The 18,742-nt window shown below is 36.0% G+C and overlaps 2 pseudogenes; both read right to left on the bottom strand.

The window, feature by feature from the left end:
• Window positions 1–2,550: 2,550 nt before the first annotated feature.
• Window positions 2,551–3,135, bottom strand: LOC141553123 (RNA polymerase II subunit A C-terminal domain phosphatase SSU72 pseudogene; annotated as a pseudogene).
• Window positions 3,136–7,060: 3,925 nt separating this feature from the next.
• On the bottom strand, window positions 7,061–7,645 carry LOC141553122 (RNA polymerase II subunit A C-terminal domain phosphatase SSU72 pseudogene; annotated as a pseudogene).
• Between the last annotated feature and the right edge of the window lie 11,097 nt (window positions 7,646–18,742).

Here is an 18,742-nt window from a genome sequence, read left to right as displayed (position 1 = left end):
AGATATTTCCCATTTTTGCTATTTTTTTCCTTCTTTTAGGTTTTGTTTGACTGATTCTTGATGTCTCAATGAATCATTCATTTCTAGTTGTTCAGTTGATTTTTAATGAGTTATTTTCTTCATTTAGTTTTTTTTTTTAACTTCTTTTTGTATATGTCCAATTGAGTTTTTAAATGAGTTGCTTTGCTCTATGGGACTTCTTTTTTTTTTCCATTTCACTATTTTGTTTTGGTTTGGTTTTACAGAGTTATTTGGTACAGCCCTCCCTGCAAATTTTCCACCCTTGGAGACCACCCACTCCCTGTTCTGCTCAGTGTGCTAGCATATGGTTCTGCCTCTCTGCCTACTTTGGCCTGCTCCCACTGATCAGGACAAACTTTTTCTGGTAATCCTCTATTTCTGAGGCTGAATTTGGTAATTAGTAGTGAGGGTAGTAGGGAAGCTTAGAATGACATGTGTGCCTTCTCAAACGAGGAAAAATTTTTACATTTATGAGTTCTAATTAAGGCCTCATTTGAGAAACCCAGAGAAAATTGACTCAAATTTCAAGCCATTCTACAATTAACAAATGTTTAAAGATATGAACATACAATTTTCAGAAGAAGAAATTAAAAACATTTCTAACAATATGAAGATGTGCACTAAATCATTTTTGATCAAAGAAATCCTAATTAAGACAAGTCAGTTGTACCACTATATACCTATCAAACTAAAATGGCAGGAAAGATGATGATGAATGTGGCAGGGAAAGTGGGAAAACAGGGACAGTAATATATTCTGATGGATTTGTGAACTCTAGCCATTCTGGAGAACAATCCAAAACTATGCCCCAGGACTATCAAACTGTATATATTCTACATAGCTTTTAATTCAGGGTCTACTGGATCTCTTGGATCCTACTGGGACTGTATGCCAAAGTGAGCATAAAGTAGGGAAAAGACACACATATGTAAAAATATTTGTAGCAGTACTTTTTATGGTGGCAAGAAATTGGAAACTGAGTACATGCTCCAGTATCTTAGGATGGCTTAATAAGTTATGGTATATAAATGTTAGGGAGTATTATTATTCAATAAGAAACCATCAGCAGCATGATTTCAGAGGCATGAAGAGATTTACATGAACTTATACTAAGTGAAATAAGCAGAATAATTTCACACAGCAACAACAAGATTATCTGATGATTGATTCTGATGGAAAATTCAACAGGAAGGTGATTCAGACCAGTTCAAATAGTCTGGTGAGAGCCATTAGCAACTAAAGAGAGTATTATGTGGCCATAGTGTAGATAACAGCATTGTATTTTCATGTGGTGGGGTGCTTGCTTACATTTTATTTTCTTTCTCAATTTTTTTCCATTGTTAATCTGATTTGTCTTTTGCAGCATGATAATTGTGGACATATGTAGAGAAGAATTGCACATGTTTAACATAGATTCCATTGTATGTCATAGAGAGAGGGATTTGAGAGGTAGAAGGGGGAAAAAATTGGAACACAGCATTTTACATGTTTGAATGCTGAAGAGTATATATGAATGCATTTTGAAAATAAAAATCTTTAAAAATGAAATTAATTAAAAAAAAGAAATTGGTCTAATCAGTAATCATTATCAGAAAGGCAAAAAAAATCAATCAATAAGTGAAATATCCTTGTTGTTCATACTGTGGCTTTTAATTCAATTGCTACCTTACAAATTACAAAGGAATAAAATAATTAAATCTTTGTGTATGTGTGTATATATATGTAAGTATGTAAGAGGAGCAAAAACATTGGTATGGAAATAATTCAGTCAAGAAACATTTGCATTTAAATGTTAATAATATATATTTAGATCTTTTTTTTTTTTTTTTCCCTGAATATATCCCTTCTGTCTCATCTACCTCCAAATTCATCCCTGCTTACAAAGGATCCAGCTTCAGACAAAAGTACTATTTGACCCAAATATTGGTATGGCAGAGGGCAGCCTGGGGAAATTTTGTTTTTTCTTTTTTTTCAGATTCCAAGTTTGCACAGAGTAATTATTTCATATAAGTCTATCTATACTCCAGGAAATTACTTTTTTTTTAAGAAAAGACACAGCTAAGGAAAGGAATAAGTTTATAAAATAGAAAATAAATATTTATTAAAAGAAAAAAAAACATTACAATCAATAGCAGAGAAAAGTAAGATGATAAAAACAGACAACATGAAGGGAATAAAAATTATTAAGGAAAGGAATATTGGAAATTGTTTTTCTGGAAGAGGAGAGAATCATCAAAAAATTTGACACAGGTGATAATTTCAAGCAAGAAGCAAAGCAATTTGAGCTTCAGTAAAATCAGATTGTGTGGAGAACAATCTTCCTACTTGCCTCCTCCAATTCTGGTAAGGTTTCATGAGTCTTGGTTTTCACATCTTCTGACTAGTGTATACACTGACAGGCTCCTCCAGTGGCTTTGAACTCTTTGTCCTGATTGTCCACATAAATCCCATGGATTGGCTGTAAAGTATCCTGGTTTCTAGAATAGACCTAGACTTCTTTCAACTTTGAAGAAAAAGCCAGTTTGGGCCTCAGTAAAAACAGAGTGTATGGAGCAAAGTCCTATCACTTGTGTCCTCTAATTTCAGTAACAGTTTATCTATCTCAGTTTCCAAGTCTTCCATCTGCTGTATATACTGACAGAGCTTACAGATGAGAAAAGCTCCTAGAGTGGCTTCTTCTTCATTGTCCTCAATGTCTACATTAATGATATGAACTGGCCTCAGACTCTTCTGATCTCTGAAAGTTAAATGTTCTAGTACCTTGTCATAGATTCTCTCTTCACAGGTAAAGATGAGATCAAACTCATCCCTGCAATTCTGGAACCTCTCTGGCCGGGGTTTGATTCTCTTATTTCTGCTCAACATGTTCAAAATCCCATTCTTGGTATAGAGCTCTTGGTCCTTCTTAACAAGATCATTGTACATCTGATGATAGGTCGTTTTGTAATCATAGACATTAGGCTGGTCTGCTGTGGGTCCTGGAAGTTTTATATAATTTCCAGCTCCAAAAGATCTGACTCGGAATCCTCTTTTTTTGAGGATATGGTGAGCCTCCATGCTCCGGTTCTGGTTACTAGAGCACACCACAGCCACTTTCAGGGGAGAAGAGGGCATGATAGTTGTGAGAGCACCTGGAATGCCAAGCTTGGGGAAAGCAGCAGGAAAAAAGGAGGCTGTGGTAACCAGTGGGCAGCTAAAGCTACAGCCTCAGCTGGGCAAGCAGAATGGAGCTGCCCCTGTAACCAGGCTGAATAAATAGGTACCTTTTGTTGAGACCTTCCTGACTGGAGGGACAAGGTTGGGAAAAGCAGCAGCTAAAAGGAGACTCAGGGAAGTAGTGGAGAGCTAAAGCCACAGCTTCAGCTGTAAGCAGAATGAAGCTGCACTTGCAGAGAGGCTGTATAAATAGTGCTTTGAGTTGACACCTTCCTGATCTCATTCTGAAAGACTACAAAAGCTTAGGCCTCAAACAAATGAAGAGATGTTGAGGTGTGAAGTGTGAAGTGTGAACTCAGGCTGCTTGAGTCAATTGTGTTTGTTATGATGTTATCACTTGCTGACTCAAAGGATAGATTATTTCTTGAAAGTTAACACTTTGCAACTTTTGTCCTTGTAACCTGGAGGCCAATAGACTCTGGCACTGAAAGATTTAGATCAGGTATTTTTGACAGTGCCTAGAGGAATTAGAATGTAAGTCTTATTTTTCAATTTAATTTTTTTTTTTTTTGTAATTTTATAGATTTAGATAATTGCTCAGAGTAGACTTCAACAGACTGATAAAGGCATCACAGAAAACCAAAAGGTTAAAAATTCTTAATTTAGATCTTCCATGTACCCTAAATGATTTCCTTTCTATCAACAGATTTTCTAACAAGATTTCAACACCAAGTAGATGAGAGAAACAAGAGAAATTGCATTGACAGAACAATGTGCTCACATCAATAGGGATAAATGTTGTTGTTTGTATTTGGTTTTGGTTGTTTGTCCTTTATATTCAATGAATATCCTGGAAGTCATACAAGTGAGCTGCATTTAAGTGAGTTTTGAGGAGTGTCCAATCTCACTTTCTCTTCTAGAGCTGCATCTACCCAGTTGGTATAGTATAGATCCATACAAAAGCAGATAACCCTGGAGGCTTGAAGTTATGTTGAGGTAATGACTTTGGCATCCAAGAAGTTTTCCAAGTCCAGCTCCCAAGGAAATTCAAGAAATGATGGTCTGGTCATTGTTTTATTTATTTATTTATTTAGTGTTATTTATTTTTTTTCAGAAATAAGTTGAATAAGATGAAATCGGTAATCTTTCAATGAGAATTCTTTCAATGACTATTTTACCTTCTAATTCTATTATCTCTAGGCAATTCTCTTTTATGATTTCCTGTAAAATAGTATCTAGGATCTTTTTTTATAGATATAAATTTTCAGGATAGTCCAATAATGCTCAGATTATCTATCCTAGAACTATTTTCCAGGTCTGTTGTTTTTCCAAGTAGATATTTCCCATTTTTGCTATTTTTTTCCTTCTTTTAGGTTTTGTTTGACTGATTCTTGATGTCTCAATGAATCATTCATTTCTAGTTGTTCAGTTGATTTTTAATGAGTTATTTTCTTCATTTAGTTTTTTTTTTTAACTTCTTTTTGTATATGTCCAATTGAGTTTTTAAATGAGTTGCTTTGCTCTATGGGACTTCTTTTTTTTTTCCATTTCACTATTTTGTTTTGGTTTGGTTTTACAGAGTTATTTGGTACAGCCCTCCCTGCAAATTTTCCACCCTTGGAGACCACCCACTCCCTGTTCTGCTCAGTGTGCTAGCATATGGTTCTGCCTCTCTGCCTACTTTGGCCTGCTCCCACTGATCAGGACAAACTTTTTCTGGTAATCCTCTATTTCTGAGGCTGAATTTGGTAATTAGTAGTGAGGGTAGTAGGGAAGCTTAGAATGACATGTGTGCCTTCTCAAACGAGGAAAAATTTTTACATTTATGAGTTCTAATTAAGGCCTCATTTGAGAAACCCAGAGAAAATTGACTCAAATTTCAAGCCATTCTACAATTAACAAATGTTTAAAGATATGAACATACAATTTTCAGAAGAAGAAATTAAAAACATTTCTAACAATATGAAGATGTGCACTAAATCATTTTTGATCAAAGAAATCCTAATTAAGACAAGTCAGTTGTACCACTATATACCTATCAAACTAAAATGGCAGGAAAGATGATGATGAATGTGGCAGGGAAAGTGGGAAAACAGGGACAGTAATATATTCTGATGGATTTGTGAACTCTAGCCATTCTGGAGAACAATCCAAAACTATGCCCCAGGACTATCAAACTGTATATATTCTACATAGCTTTTAATTCAGGGTCTACTGGATCTCTTGGATCCTACTGGGACTGTATGCCAAAGTGAGCATAAAGTAGGGAAAAGACACACATATGTAAAAATATTTGTAGCAGTACTTTTTATGGTGGCAAGAAATTGGAAACTGAGTACATGCTCCAGTATCTTAGGATGGCTTAATAAGTTATGGTATATAAATGTTAGGGAGTATTATTATTCAATAAGAAACCATCAGCAGCATGATTTCAGAGGCATGAAGAGATTTACATGAACTTATACTAAGTGAAATAAGCAGAATAATTTCACACAGCAACAACAAGATTATCTGATGATTGATTCTGATGGAAAATTCAACAGGGAGGTGATTCAGACCAGTTCAAATAGTCTGGTGAGAGCCATTAGCAACTAAAGAGAGTATTATGTGGCCATAGTGTAGATAACAGCATTGTATTTTCATGTGGTGGGGTGCTTGCTTACATTTTATTTTCTTTCTCAATTTTTTTCCATTGTTAATCTGATTTGTCTTTGGCAGCATGATAATTGTGGACATATGTAGAGAAGAATTGCACATGTTTAACATAGATTCCATTGTATGTCATAGAGAGAGGGATTTGAGAGGTAGAAGGGGGAAAAAATTGGAACACAGCATTTTACATGTTTGAATGCTGAAGAGTATATATGAATGCATTTTGAAAATAAAAATCTTTAAAAATGAAATTAATTAAAAAAAAGAAATTGGTCTAATCAGTAATCATTATCAGAAAGGCAAAAAAAATCAATCAATAAGTGAAATATCCTTGTTGTTCATACTGTGGCTTTTAATTCAATTGCTACCTTACAAATTACAAAGGAATAAAATAATTAAATCTTTGTGTATGTGTGTATATATATATAAGTATGTAAGAGGATCAAAAACATTGGTATGGAAATAATTCAGTCAAGAAACATTTACATTTAAATGTTAATAATATATATTTAGATCTTTTTTTTTTTTTTTTCCCTGAATATATCCCTTCTGTCTCATCTACCTCCAAATTCATCCCTGCTTACAAAGGATCCAGCTTCAGACAAAAGTACTATTTGACCCAAATATTGGTATGGCAGAGGGCAGCCTGGGGAAATTTTTTTTTTCTTTTTTTTCAGATTCCAAGTTTGCACAGAGTAATTATTTCATATAAGTCTATCTATACTCCAGGAAATTACTTTTTTTTTAAGAAAAGACACAGCTAAGGAAAGGAATAAGTTTATAAAATAGAAAATAAATATTTATTAAAAGAAAAAAAAACATTACAATCAATAGCAGAGAAAAGTAATATGATAAAAACAGACAACATGAAGGGAATAAAAATTATTAAGGAAAGGAATATTGGAAATTGTTTTTCTGGAAGAGGAGAGAATCATCAAAAAATTTGACACAGGTGATAATTTCAAGCAAGAAGCAAAGCAATTTGAGCTTCAGTAAAATCAGATTGTGTGGAGAACAATCTTCCTACTTGCCTCCTCCAATTCTGGTAAGGTTTCATGAGTCTTGGTTTTCACATCTTCTGACTAGTGTATACACTGACAGGCTCCTCCAGTGGCTTTGAACTCTTTGTCCTGATTGTCCACATAAATCCCATGGATTGGCTGTAAAGTATCCTGGTTTCTAGAATAGACCTAGACTTCTTTCAACTTTGAAGAAAAAGCCAGTTTGGGCCTCAGTAAAAACAGAGTGTATGGAGCAAAGTCCTATCACTTGTGTCCTCTAATTTCAGTAACAGTTTATCTATCTCAGTTTCCAAGTCTTCCATCTGCTGTATATACTGACAGAGCTTACAGATGAGAAAAGCTCCTAGAGTGGCTTCTTCTTCATTGTCCTCAATGTCTACATTAATGATATGAACTGGCCTCAGACTCTTCTGATCTCTGAAAGTTAAATGTTCTAGTACCTTGTCATAGATTCTCTCTTCACAGGTAAAGATGAGATCAAACTCATCCCTGCAATTCTGGAACCTCTCTGGCTGGGGTTTGATTCTCTTATTTCTGCTCAACATGTTCAAAATCCCATTCTTTGTATAGAGCTCTTGGTCCTTCTTAACAAGATCATTGTACATCTGATGATAGGTCGTTTTGTAATCATAGACATTAGGCTGGTCTGCTGTGGGTCCTGGAAGTTTTATATAATTTCCAGCTCCAAAAGATCTGACTCGGAATCCTCTTTTTTTGAGGATATGGTGAGCCTCCATGCTCCGGTTCTGGTTACTAGAGCACACCACAGCCACTTTCAGGGGAGAAGAGGGCATGATAGTTGTGAGAGCACCTGGAATGCCAAGCTTGGGGAAAGCAGCAGGAAAAAAGGAGGCTGTGGTAACCAGTGGGCAGCTAAAGCTACAGCCTCAGCTGGGCAAGCAGAATGGAGCTGCCCCTGTAACCAGGCTGAATAAATAGGTACCTTTTGTTGAGACCTTCCTGACTGGAGGGACAAGGTTGGGAAAAGCAGCAGCTAAAAGGAGACTCAGGGAAGTAGTGGAGAGCTAAAGCCACAGCTTCAGCTGTAAGCAGAATGAAGCTGCACTTGCAGAGAGGCTGTATAAATAGTGCTTTGAGTTGACACCTTCCTGATCTCATTCTGAAAGACTACAAAAGCTTAGGCCTCAAACAAATGAAGAGATGTTGAGGTGTGAAGTGTGAAGTGTGAACTCAGGCTGTTTGAGTCAATTGTGTTTGTTATGATGTTATCACTTGCTGACTCAAAGGATAGATTATTTCTTGAAAGTTAACACTTTGCAACTTTTGTCCTTGTAACCTGGAGGCCAATAGACTCTGGCACTGAAAGATTTAGATCAGGTATTTTTGACAGTGCCTAGAGGAATTAGAATGTAAGTCTTATTTTTCAATTTAATTTTTTTTTTTTTGTAATTTTATAGATTTAGATAATTGCTCAGAGTAGACTTCAACAGACTGATAAAGGCATCACAGAAAACCAAAAGGTTAAAAATTCTTAATTTAGATCTTCCATGTACCCTAAATGATTTCCTTTCTATCAACAGATTTTCTAACAAGATTTCAACACCAAGTAGATGAGAGAAACAAGAGAAATTGCATTGACAGAACAATGTGCTCACATCAATAGGGATAAATGTTGTTGTTTGTATTTGGTTTTGGTTGTTTGTCCTTTATATTCAATGAATATCCTGGAAGTCATACAAGTGAGCTGCATTTAAGTGAGTTTTGAGGAGTGTCCAATCTCACTTTCTCTTCTAGAACTACATCTACCCAATGGTATAGTACAGATCCATACAAAAGCAGATAACCCTGGAGGCTTGAAGTTCTGTTCAGGTAATGAGTTTGGCATCTAAGAAGTTTTCCAAGTCCAGCTCCCAAGGAAATTCTAGAAATGATGGTCTGGTCATTGTTTATTTGTTTTTGTTTTTAGAAATAAGTTGGATGAGATGACATGTGAGATCTTTCTCCTCCAGGAAAACAACTTGAAAGCTACTTGAGAAGAGGGACATCATTTTCCTTTGGTATAGGAACAGGAGTTAATGTATGGTCCTTAAATGAATCAATGATCATATGAAATATGGCTTCAATGGTTAGTGGTGGATGAGATAGAAAAGAACACTTAAGCCAGAAAAGTTTGCTTATTTGCCTATGGTAAAATACAGGGAATCTCTTTGAATTCTCATGTCTTCAAAATCTTGGCTTTTCTTATTGAAGAAGCAATTGTGGACTCCTCAACTTCCATTTAATGAAGATCAGCTGGACACACTCACTCCCTTCCCATATGTCCTCCATTCCTACCAAACTGCCTCCAATTTGGCTTTCTTTGGTTTCTTTTGTTGCATTAATTTTGGATTTCTTCCACAATGAATAATTTATCATCACGCCCCTTACATGGTGCCTTCCCCCTTGCACCTTTTCTTTTGTTCTCCCATCTAGCCTGAAATTCCTATATTTTTGGTTTGCATTCTAGCCCTAGTATTTATCCACTGGTGTATAGTAGGTTATTAATAAATATTTATTTTCTCCTGAGATTCAATGTTATTTTTTCATGAACTCCATCATAGGAAACACACTATTATATTTCATTCCCAGACTTGTTTCTTGCTAACTGGAGGATCATAGATACTTTACTTAATCTTACTAGTTCTGTCTCTTTCTCTACAAATTTTATGTATTGTAAAAATTATTACATTCTGTTAGGTATAATAGTTTATGCTTTTGTAATTATTTTAAGAAGAATTTGCTGCATTAAAAATATATGTACATGTGATTCTATAACGTATGCAATTCATGTATATATCAAGAATTATCCAAAAAATCAGAAAATATCTCAATATTTATATCAATAAACTGAATCTTTAATCTGTGTATTTTTTATCCATCAGTTTGTTCCAATACTATTACTAAAACAATCATGTTCAGCTTTATTTATTTTTATATGTGCATGTGTGTTTATGCATGTGTGTACACAAAGTAATTTAATTCATAGATTGCATGAATTTGAGTAAATCATACCTGGTTTACAATGAAACCTCTAATTCTTACTAGCTGTATTCATATGGAAAACTTTGGGAAACTTTGAGCTTTCAAGTATAAAAATAAAATTTTTAGAACCAGCTAACCACTGTAATTCCCTATTGTTTCCATGTTTTAAACATTTTATTGAAATCATTTTATAAAATGATAAATGCCTACATATATATACATATACTCATGCTCTAGTGTAAAATGATCATAAGAATGATTCTCAACTATGCTAAATGTATTTGCATGCAAATTTGTCAAGAAAATGAAAATTTTTATACTTGGAATCTTCTCATTTGGGATCAAGAAGAGCTAGATTCATATTCTGCCAGCAATACTAGCATCTATCACAGATAAAGCACCTCAAACCCTTTTAGCTTTCAGAATCATTTTATTCAGATGTTTATTAAAGTTTGTTTGTTTATTTTCTCTCCCCCTGGGCCAGGGCTATCATCACAGAACCTGTCCACATTTACATTTCTATATTGACACATTAAGTTGAAGATAAAATTCTGACAATAGGATCAATCAAATGTTGTTAGCACCAATTATTCCCAAATTATTATTATTTCTCCTTCTCCTTTTTCTCCTCTCCTTCACCTCTTCCCTTCCATCTCTCCTTCCTCACCCTCCTCCTGCTAGTTCTCCCCCTTCCCTTTCATTCCCCTTATGCTTTTCTTCCTCCTGCCCCTTATGCTTTTCTTCCTCCTGCCCCTCCCTCTCTTTGTGTTCTTTCTTTCTTCCCTTTTTCTTTACTCCCCCAAACCTTTCCTGTTGTTTCTACTTACTCTTCCCTTCTTAGTCCTCCCCTTCTCTCCTTCTCCCCCTTCTTATCTTAGTCCCTATTTTCCCCAATCTCCTCAATTTCTTTCCTCCTCTCTTCTCCCCTTTTTCTTCTCTCTTTGCTTTCTTCTCTTCTTGTTCTCTTCTTTCCCTTCCTTCCTTTTCTTTTCCTTATCTTCCCCTCTGCCTCTCCTTGTTGCTATCCTCCCTCTCTTTCTTCTTCCTCCCCTTCAACCATTTCCTTTTCTCTCTCTTCTCCTCTCTTTTGGATCTTCCCCCTAGCTTATATTTCCCTTACCCTTCCATTTCCTGTTTTTCATCTGCTCCTCCTTCTCTTCCATGTCCTGTCCTCCATTTCCTTTTTCTTCTCCTTCTCTTTTTTTCTCTTTTTACCTTCTCCTCCTACTCTTCTTCCTCCTCCTTTTCTTTCTTTTTTTTTTTTTTTTTTTTAATATGGAAAGGAATATAAGCCTTACCAAAATGTCCTGTATTTAAATTTCCTTTATTTTTGTTGTTGTTGTTCTTTTTTTGCCATAAATTATTTAGCAAATGCAGCCCAGAGGTTGCACTAGGCCTTAAATCAGAAAGACCTAACATAAAATCTTAATATATGTGTAACTATGGGTAAGTCACTTAATAACTTTTTAAAAATTCTTATCTGCATCATGAAGATAAGAAAAATACACACTTTCCACTGTTATGGAATTATCAAATAAGATAATAATTAAAAAGTGCCTAGCACAGTAAAGGTGTGATATAAATGTTAATAACATTAATATTATTTTTAATCTTAGAGAATGTCTTTTTAAAGTATTTGAACATATGTGTTAAAATTTTGCAAACTTGAATTAAAAGATTGTTGTGCCTCTAAAATTGAAAATATCAAAAAGAGGAGACAATAAATGGATCATTTTGTTTCTCTCTTCATCCATGGTTTCATGAATTTTATTTTTATAAAGAATTTACATATGACAACTATGACTGGCCTAGCAGTACCAGACTAAAAACTATATTATAAAACAGTAGTCATAAAAACTATTTGTAACTGTTTAAGAAATAGAGTAGTGGATCAACACAATAGGTTAGGTTGACAGGAGAAAATATTCAATATCCATAGCAATTTAGTGTTTGACAAAACCAAAGATCCCAGATTTGGTGATAATTCTTTGTGATAACAACCCTCCCCCCTCAATTTTACCATTTTGGGTGGAGAGATGGGGGGGAAGGGCAGTGACACCATAAGCACCACCCAAGAAGCTTTGTCCACACCCTATGACACAATTACAAAAGACAGTAATTAAAGCTAAAATTATGGGAAAACTGGAATTAGTTGTAGAAGGTTGGAACTCTGGAAAAGTATATTTGAAACAAGGTGTTAACTCAGTGGAATTAATGGTTTTCTAATTCACATATATCTAGTATGATATAATGATATAATCACTTTACTTTGATAAAATGACATAATCACTCTACATTGGCTTATATTTGGTATTCTGTAATGATGTAATTGTAATAGGGTACTTCAACTAGGGACAAAGTCAGCCTCAGATAGAGGCTAGTTGAAACTGATGAGAGAAAGGAAAGGGGGAACCCCGTTAATCGATGCAAAGATAGTAAAATACTCCCAAGTGGCACAAAATTAATTTACAGGCCCCAAAACCTAGATTGATAAATACAAGGTTTATTGTAGGAATTTGGAAGTAAAGTTCAGTGAGAAAAATGCCAGGGCCAGAGGTGGCCACTGGGAGGGCAGGAACCCTTATATGGCCAAAAGGATACCATGTGTTGGGAGGAAGGGTTCCTGCAAAGAGAGAGCTCCAACTTGGCTTCTTTATGCCTAAAAGGAGATTGTGGATGGTACCCCAAGTTTTTCGAGGGCTTGTCAGATAAGAAACTGTTTGTGGGGGCTGAGAAAACACAAGCCAGCTCAGATGGGGTGGGGGCTGGGCACAGATATACAGCCATGGGGCTTGGGAAAAAAAGAAATGAATCTTAAAGGGACCTCAATCCTTATCAAAACTGACAATTTGTCAGACTACTGAGGAGACTGAGTCAGTCTAAGACTGGGTCAGACTATGACAGAAAGCTAGCCTAAACATTACATTTTCATGATCAAACATGGGGTTCTAGATGAAGTCCTAAAGAAATAAGCTCCATTTTAATCAGAAATGCAGGGCCTTAGAAAGCAGGCCACATACTAATGGGCTTATATCCCAAAGAAATACAAAAGAGGGGAAAGGGACCTGTATGTGCCAAAAGGTTTGTGGCAGCCCTTTTTGTAGTGGCTAGGAACTGGAAAATGAATGGATGTCCATCAATTGGAAAATGGTTGGGTAAATTATGGTATATGAATGTTATGGAATATTATTGCTCTATAAGAAAATACATGAAAATGAAATGAATACAGAGAGGTTTGGAGAGGCTTACATGAAGTAATGCTGAGTGAAATGAGCAGAACCAGAAGATCACTATACACTTCAACAACAATACTGTATGAAGATATATTCTCATGGAAGTGGAAATCTTCAACAGAAAGAAGATCCAACTCACTTCCAGCTGATCAGTGATAGACAGAAATAACTACACCCAGAGAAGGAATACTGGGGATTGAATGTAAACTGTTAGCACCACTGTCTTTCTACCCAGGTTACTTATACCTTCAGAATCCAATTCTCAAAGTGCAACAAGAAAATTGGATTTACACACATATAGTGTATTTAGGTTATACTATAACACATTTAATATGTATGGGAATGCCTGTCATCTAGGGGAGGGAGTGGAATAAGAAAGGGGAAAATTTGGAAAAATGAATACATGGGATAATGTTAAAAGAAAAAACTTAGTCATGCATATGTACTGTCAAAAATGTTTTTTATAATTATAAAATTAATTTAAAAAAGAAAGAAAGAAAGAAAGAAAGAAAGAAAGCAGGCCACAAATCAGCTTGACTGATTGTAATGCCCAAGAAACTAAGCAAGATAGAGATTTAGAGAGTATTCAATTCAGAGTTTATCAAATGGAGAGATTTACTGGGACCAAGGATCCATGGCTGTTCCCAGGGCTGAATGAGACTATCATCTCAAAGAATCCAGCACAGATATCAGATACACAAGATTCTTTATAGGGTAATAAGAACAATTTCATAATGAGGGAGGTACCTGGATGGGGCTGAACTAATGGGGGGAGGCACCTAGGATGACATAATGGGAAGTACTGGAGAGGCTCCTGATATTCTAATGATATCTAATGGATAAAGACCTTTATCCCAACAAACTTGAAGAGGGAATAAGGATAGCCTAAAGTCTAAGATATAAGACCTTTATCCTAACCTTAAAAGGGAATGGTTATAACCTAAGGCAAAGTAACTGAATAGGACAATTAGGGAAACTGGGTCAGGACATTAAAAGAGAACTTTGGCACAACATTCCATACTTTCTCTCTTCTAACTATTCAGATCTTTGAATTACCTTCCTCTAGAAGGTCTTAATTTTGACCAATCCTATGTGAAGTAAACCAAACAAAAACCAAAATAAAGCTAGAACAATGCAAGGACTTATGGCAAGGCAAGTCTCTCCCTGTTAACCCCAGAGTTAATCAGCAATACACAAAGCTCCTTATTGCAATCATGTCAGGTCCTCTGCAGTTGGGAAGCATATGGACAGTTCACTGTGAGTTAGGTCTGTGGTCATTTGTGCATTTGACTCAGCCTCTGCTTACAGAGCTATCATAGTGCCCATTCAGAGGAGCAAACCTCTCCAGGGGAGAAGGGTAAAGTTTGGAGTAACTCTACCTGTTCCTGCCAAGAGGAAGAGACAGGGCTGCAGAAAGGATCAGAATTCTGAGCAGATTATGATTTAAAGAGAACAGCCAGACATGGAAGTGTGAGGAGAAAGAAGAAGTGGGGATGGTCCTGATAAATCCTAGGATTAGACAATGGTGCTCCTTTAGATGAGATCAAAAGTCTGTGTGGCACAATACACACAAATACCTTTTATACATGGGCTATGATGCACAATTCTCCAGAGAGACTTGTCAATGCTTTCCATGTGGTAAAATAGTGCATCTGAAAGCTCAATGTTGGCAGAGAAGACAGAGTGGGAGAACAAGACCCAAAACCCTATGTCCAAAATGCAACAGAGCCTTCTATTTGGCATCAGAATGTAGACTGATTCAGGGAAACAGTATGAGGGGCCCAGCCCCAGGCCCCAAGGCAAAAAAACAAACAAACAAACAAAAAAAAAAACACTTGGAGCATTGATGGCAGCTAATGTTATACCCAGAGAGTCTTTATAGCAATAGCTGTCTTCTGGAAGCCAGGAGTCTCTTTTGCCTCAGGCCATAAAGCCTATTCCTGCCTTTTGAAGTGAAGTGAACAAGGTAGGTGTTTGGAATTGATTAATGGGCAGAGCTGATGATATCATTGCCTCTCCTACTCCTGCTCCTCTTCCCCCCAAGCCCACAAAGATGGAGTTGAGGGAGAAGGGTAAGGAATTGGAAAATTCCCCAAATAAGAATGATCCACATTAGGCCAAATTAAAGTCCAAATCAAGTTTTGCACATGAAAAGAACTAACCCTCTTCTCAAAGGCCTCATACTCAATAGATGCCCTAAGGCATTAATTCACAAGATAAACCAGCAGAAAGCTAAGGAGAATTTCTCCAGCTGATCTCCACAAGACTTCATCAGCTTTTTTCTTGTTAATTTTTTTTTCCCTTCTCAGTTTCAGCCATTGGGCTGAACTTGTTCTGTTCTAGCTGTTATCACCTAGCTTTCTCTGGTTTCTCTATCTTACCCTGTAAGTCAACTTATAATTCTATTAACTATTTTTAAATGGTTTGTTATGCGATTTTTCATTCTACCTCTAACTCAACTTTTAACTGTTGTATATTATACTTTATATTCTCAATCATCTCTCTTACCTCTAGATTATTCCTTGCTGACCTATATACTTAATGGTCAGGGGGGGTAGCCATCTCAGAGCTTGGTTATGAGCTTCCTGCTGTTCTTCAGAGGTTGTAATGAGAGAAAGGAAAGGGGGAACCCTGTTTGTGCATAGATAGTAAGAAACCCCGTTTCTCGGCGCAAAAATCCCATGAGGCACAGTGTCCCTTGTAAATGAATTTACAGGCCCGAAAAGCTAGATTGATTAAAAAAAAAAAAAAAAAAAAAAAAAAAAAAAAAAGGTTTATTGTAGAAATTTGGAAGTAAAGCTCAGTTAGAAAGAAAACAGAGCCAGAGGTGGACGCTGGGCAGCAGGAACCCCTACATGGCTAGAAGGATACCATGTGTTGGTGGGAAGGCTCCGGCAAAGAGTGCTACAGCTTGGAACCTATTATATCCATAAAATTGTGGGTGGTGCCAAGATCTTGGTGGGCTTTTCAGTTAGCTCAGATCAGGTGAGGGCTGGGGGAAGCTGAGCAGATAATGGGGCTCGGCCTGGATATTCAAAAGGGTGCCTTTGACCAGGATTTGTGAATCAAGGTCAGCCACGGGTTGGGCAATTAGAAAGGAATCTTAAAGGGACCTCAACCCCCATCAGTTGCATCAGGTTCACAGTAGAAAATAGTCAATAGCCATAACAGTTTAATATGTGACAACCCAAAGACCCTAGATTTTGTGATAAGAACTCACTGTTGCCAAAAACTGCTGGGGGAAAAAAAAAAAAACAAAAAAAAACTACTTGTAGAAGGCTGCAACTTTGGAGAAGTATACTTGAAACAAGGTGTTAACTCAGTGGAATTAGAGAATTTGACTATTGAAGTTTTAAGTCCTAATGAATGGAAATCTTTAGCAAGGACATGTTTAGAATATGGACAAAACTTGTCCACTTTCTTTCACTGGGTGTAGCTGGTTCTATTCATTATTGAACAAATGGAACTGATATGATTCATCTCATTGTTGAAGAGAGCCACATCCATCAGAATTGATCATCATATGGTATTGTTTTTGAAGTATATATTGATCTGGTCTTGCTCTTCTCACTCAGAGTCAGTTCATATAAGTCTTTACATACATTTCTGAAATCATCCTGTTAGCCATGTCTTACATAACAATAATATTCCATAACATTCATATACCACAATTTATTCAGCCATTCTCCAATTGCTAGTCAAGCAGCACTCAGTTTCCAGTTTCTAGCCACTGCAAAGAGGGCTGCCACAAACGTCCTTGCACATACAAGTCCCTTTCCTCTTTAAGATTTTTTTGGGATATGAGCTCAGTAGTAACATTGCTGCATAAAACGGTATGCCCATTTGTTTTGTGGTTTGATTTATCTAGTTCTGAGAGTACAAGGTTGAAATCTCCAACCATTATAGTTTTGCTATCTATTTCTTCTTGCAATTCTCTTAACTTCTCCTTTAAGAAGTTAATTGTTATACCACTTGGTGCATATATGTTTAGTATTGATACGGCTTCATTGTCTATGCTACCCTTTAGCAAGATATAGTTTCCTTCCTTATCTCTTTTAATTACATCAATTTTTGCTTGATCTGAGATAAGGATGGCTAGCCCTGCTTTTTTGTCTTCACGTGAAGCATAATAGAGTCTTTGTCAGCCTTTTACCTTTACTCTGTATGTATCTCCCTGCTTTAAATGTGTTTCCTATAAACAACATATTGATCCAGTCTGCTATTCACCTCCACTTTATGGGAGAGTTCATCACATTCATATTTACATTTAAAATGACTAATTCTTTATCTCCTGCTATCTTATTTTTTCCACATTATGCTTTTCTTTTTCTTACTCCCTTTACCCCTTTCCCCAGTATTAAACTTATGAGCACCACATGTCTCACACAGCCCTCCCTCTTTGGAATTCCTCCTATTCCCTTTTAATCCCTTCCCCTTTGTTATACCTTTCAATTATTACTCTTTTCCTTTTCCCTTTTCCTCTCCTACTTTTTAATGAGATGAGAGAAGTTTCTATGTAAACCAAATATGTGAATTATTTTCTCTTTGAGGAAAATCTGATGAGAGTAAGATTCACAAAATGTTCCTCACCCTCCCTAAATTCCCTCAGATATGAGAGGTTTCCTTTGTCTCTTTGTGGGATGTAGTTTCCCTCTTTTTAGATCCCCTTTTCCCTTTTTTCTGATACTATCCCCTTTGAATTTCTGCATTCCTTTTTATATTACATCAGTAAAATCAAATTATACATGCACTCTTTATGTAGGTCTATAACAGAAATACAGCTCTTAAGAGTTCTTTTTCTTTCCTGTTTTTTTTTTTTTTTTTGCTTCTCTTGAATGCTATGGTTGGAGGTCAAATTTTTTCTTTAGCTCTGGTCTTTTCATTAGAAACAAATAAAATTCCAATGTTTCATTAAATGTCCATCTTCTTCCCTAGAAGAAAATGTTCAGCTTAGCTGGGTAGTTGATTCTTGACTTCATTCCAAATTCTTTTGTATTTGGAATATCAGATTCCAGGATCTTCAATCCTTTAATGTAGAAGCAGCCAGATCCTGAGTTATCCTTATTGTGCCTCCTCGAAATTTTTTCTTTTTTTTTTTTGGCTGCTTATAATGTTTTTCCTTAGTCTGATAGTTCTGAAATTTAGCCAAAATATTTTTTAGAGTTTTTTTTTTGTTTTTTTTTTGTTTTTTTTAACTTCTTTTTGTATATGTCCAATTGAATTTTTAAATGAGTTGCTTTGCTCTATGGGACTTTTTTTTTTTTTTTTTTTTTTTTTTTTTTTTTCCATTTCACTATTTTGTTTTGGTTTGGTTTTACTGAGTTATTTTCTTTTTCCAATTCACAAATGCTACTTTTCCAATTCCAAAATTCTTTTTTCCCTGCACTCCCCAGTATGTTTTTACCTCTTCCAGTTCACATTTCATGAAGTTGTTTCCTTTTTTCACTTTATTAAATTTTACTTTAAGTTACTTATACGCCTTTTCTGTATTCCGTCCGGGCAGAGTCCCCCTGGTAATCAGAAGTTTGACTGCCCCAGGAAGAATGGAGCTGCAAGGTAGTTCTGTGGTATGTGCTAAGTCACTTCCAGTGTTGGCTGGGTATAGTCAGATACTGTTAGATTCTGACATTTTTTTGGAGAACACTCTAACTTTGGCTTTAACTTGTCTGCTGATCT

This window comes from Sminthopsis crassicaudata, chromosome 2 (genome assembly GCF_048593235.1).
Source record: "Sminthopsis crassicaudata isolate SCR6 chromosome 2, ASM4859323v1, whole genome shotgun sequence".
NCBI classification, from domain to species: Eukaryota; Metazoa; Chordata; class Mammalia; order Dasyuromorphia; family Dasyuridae; genus Sminthopsis; species Sminthopsis crassicaudata.
This window is presented reverse-complemented; position numbering and strand designations above follow the sequence as displayed.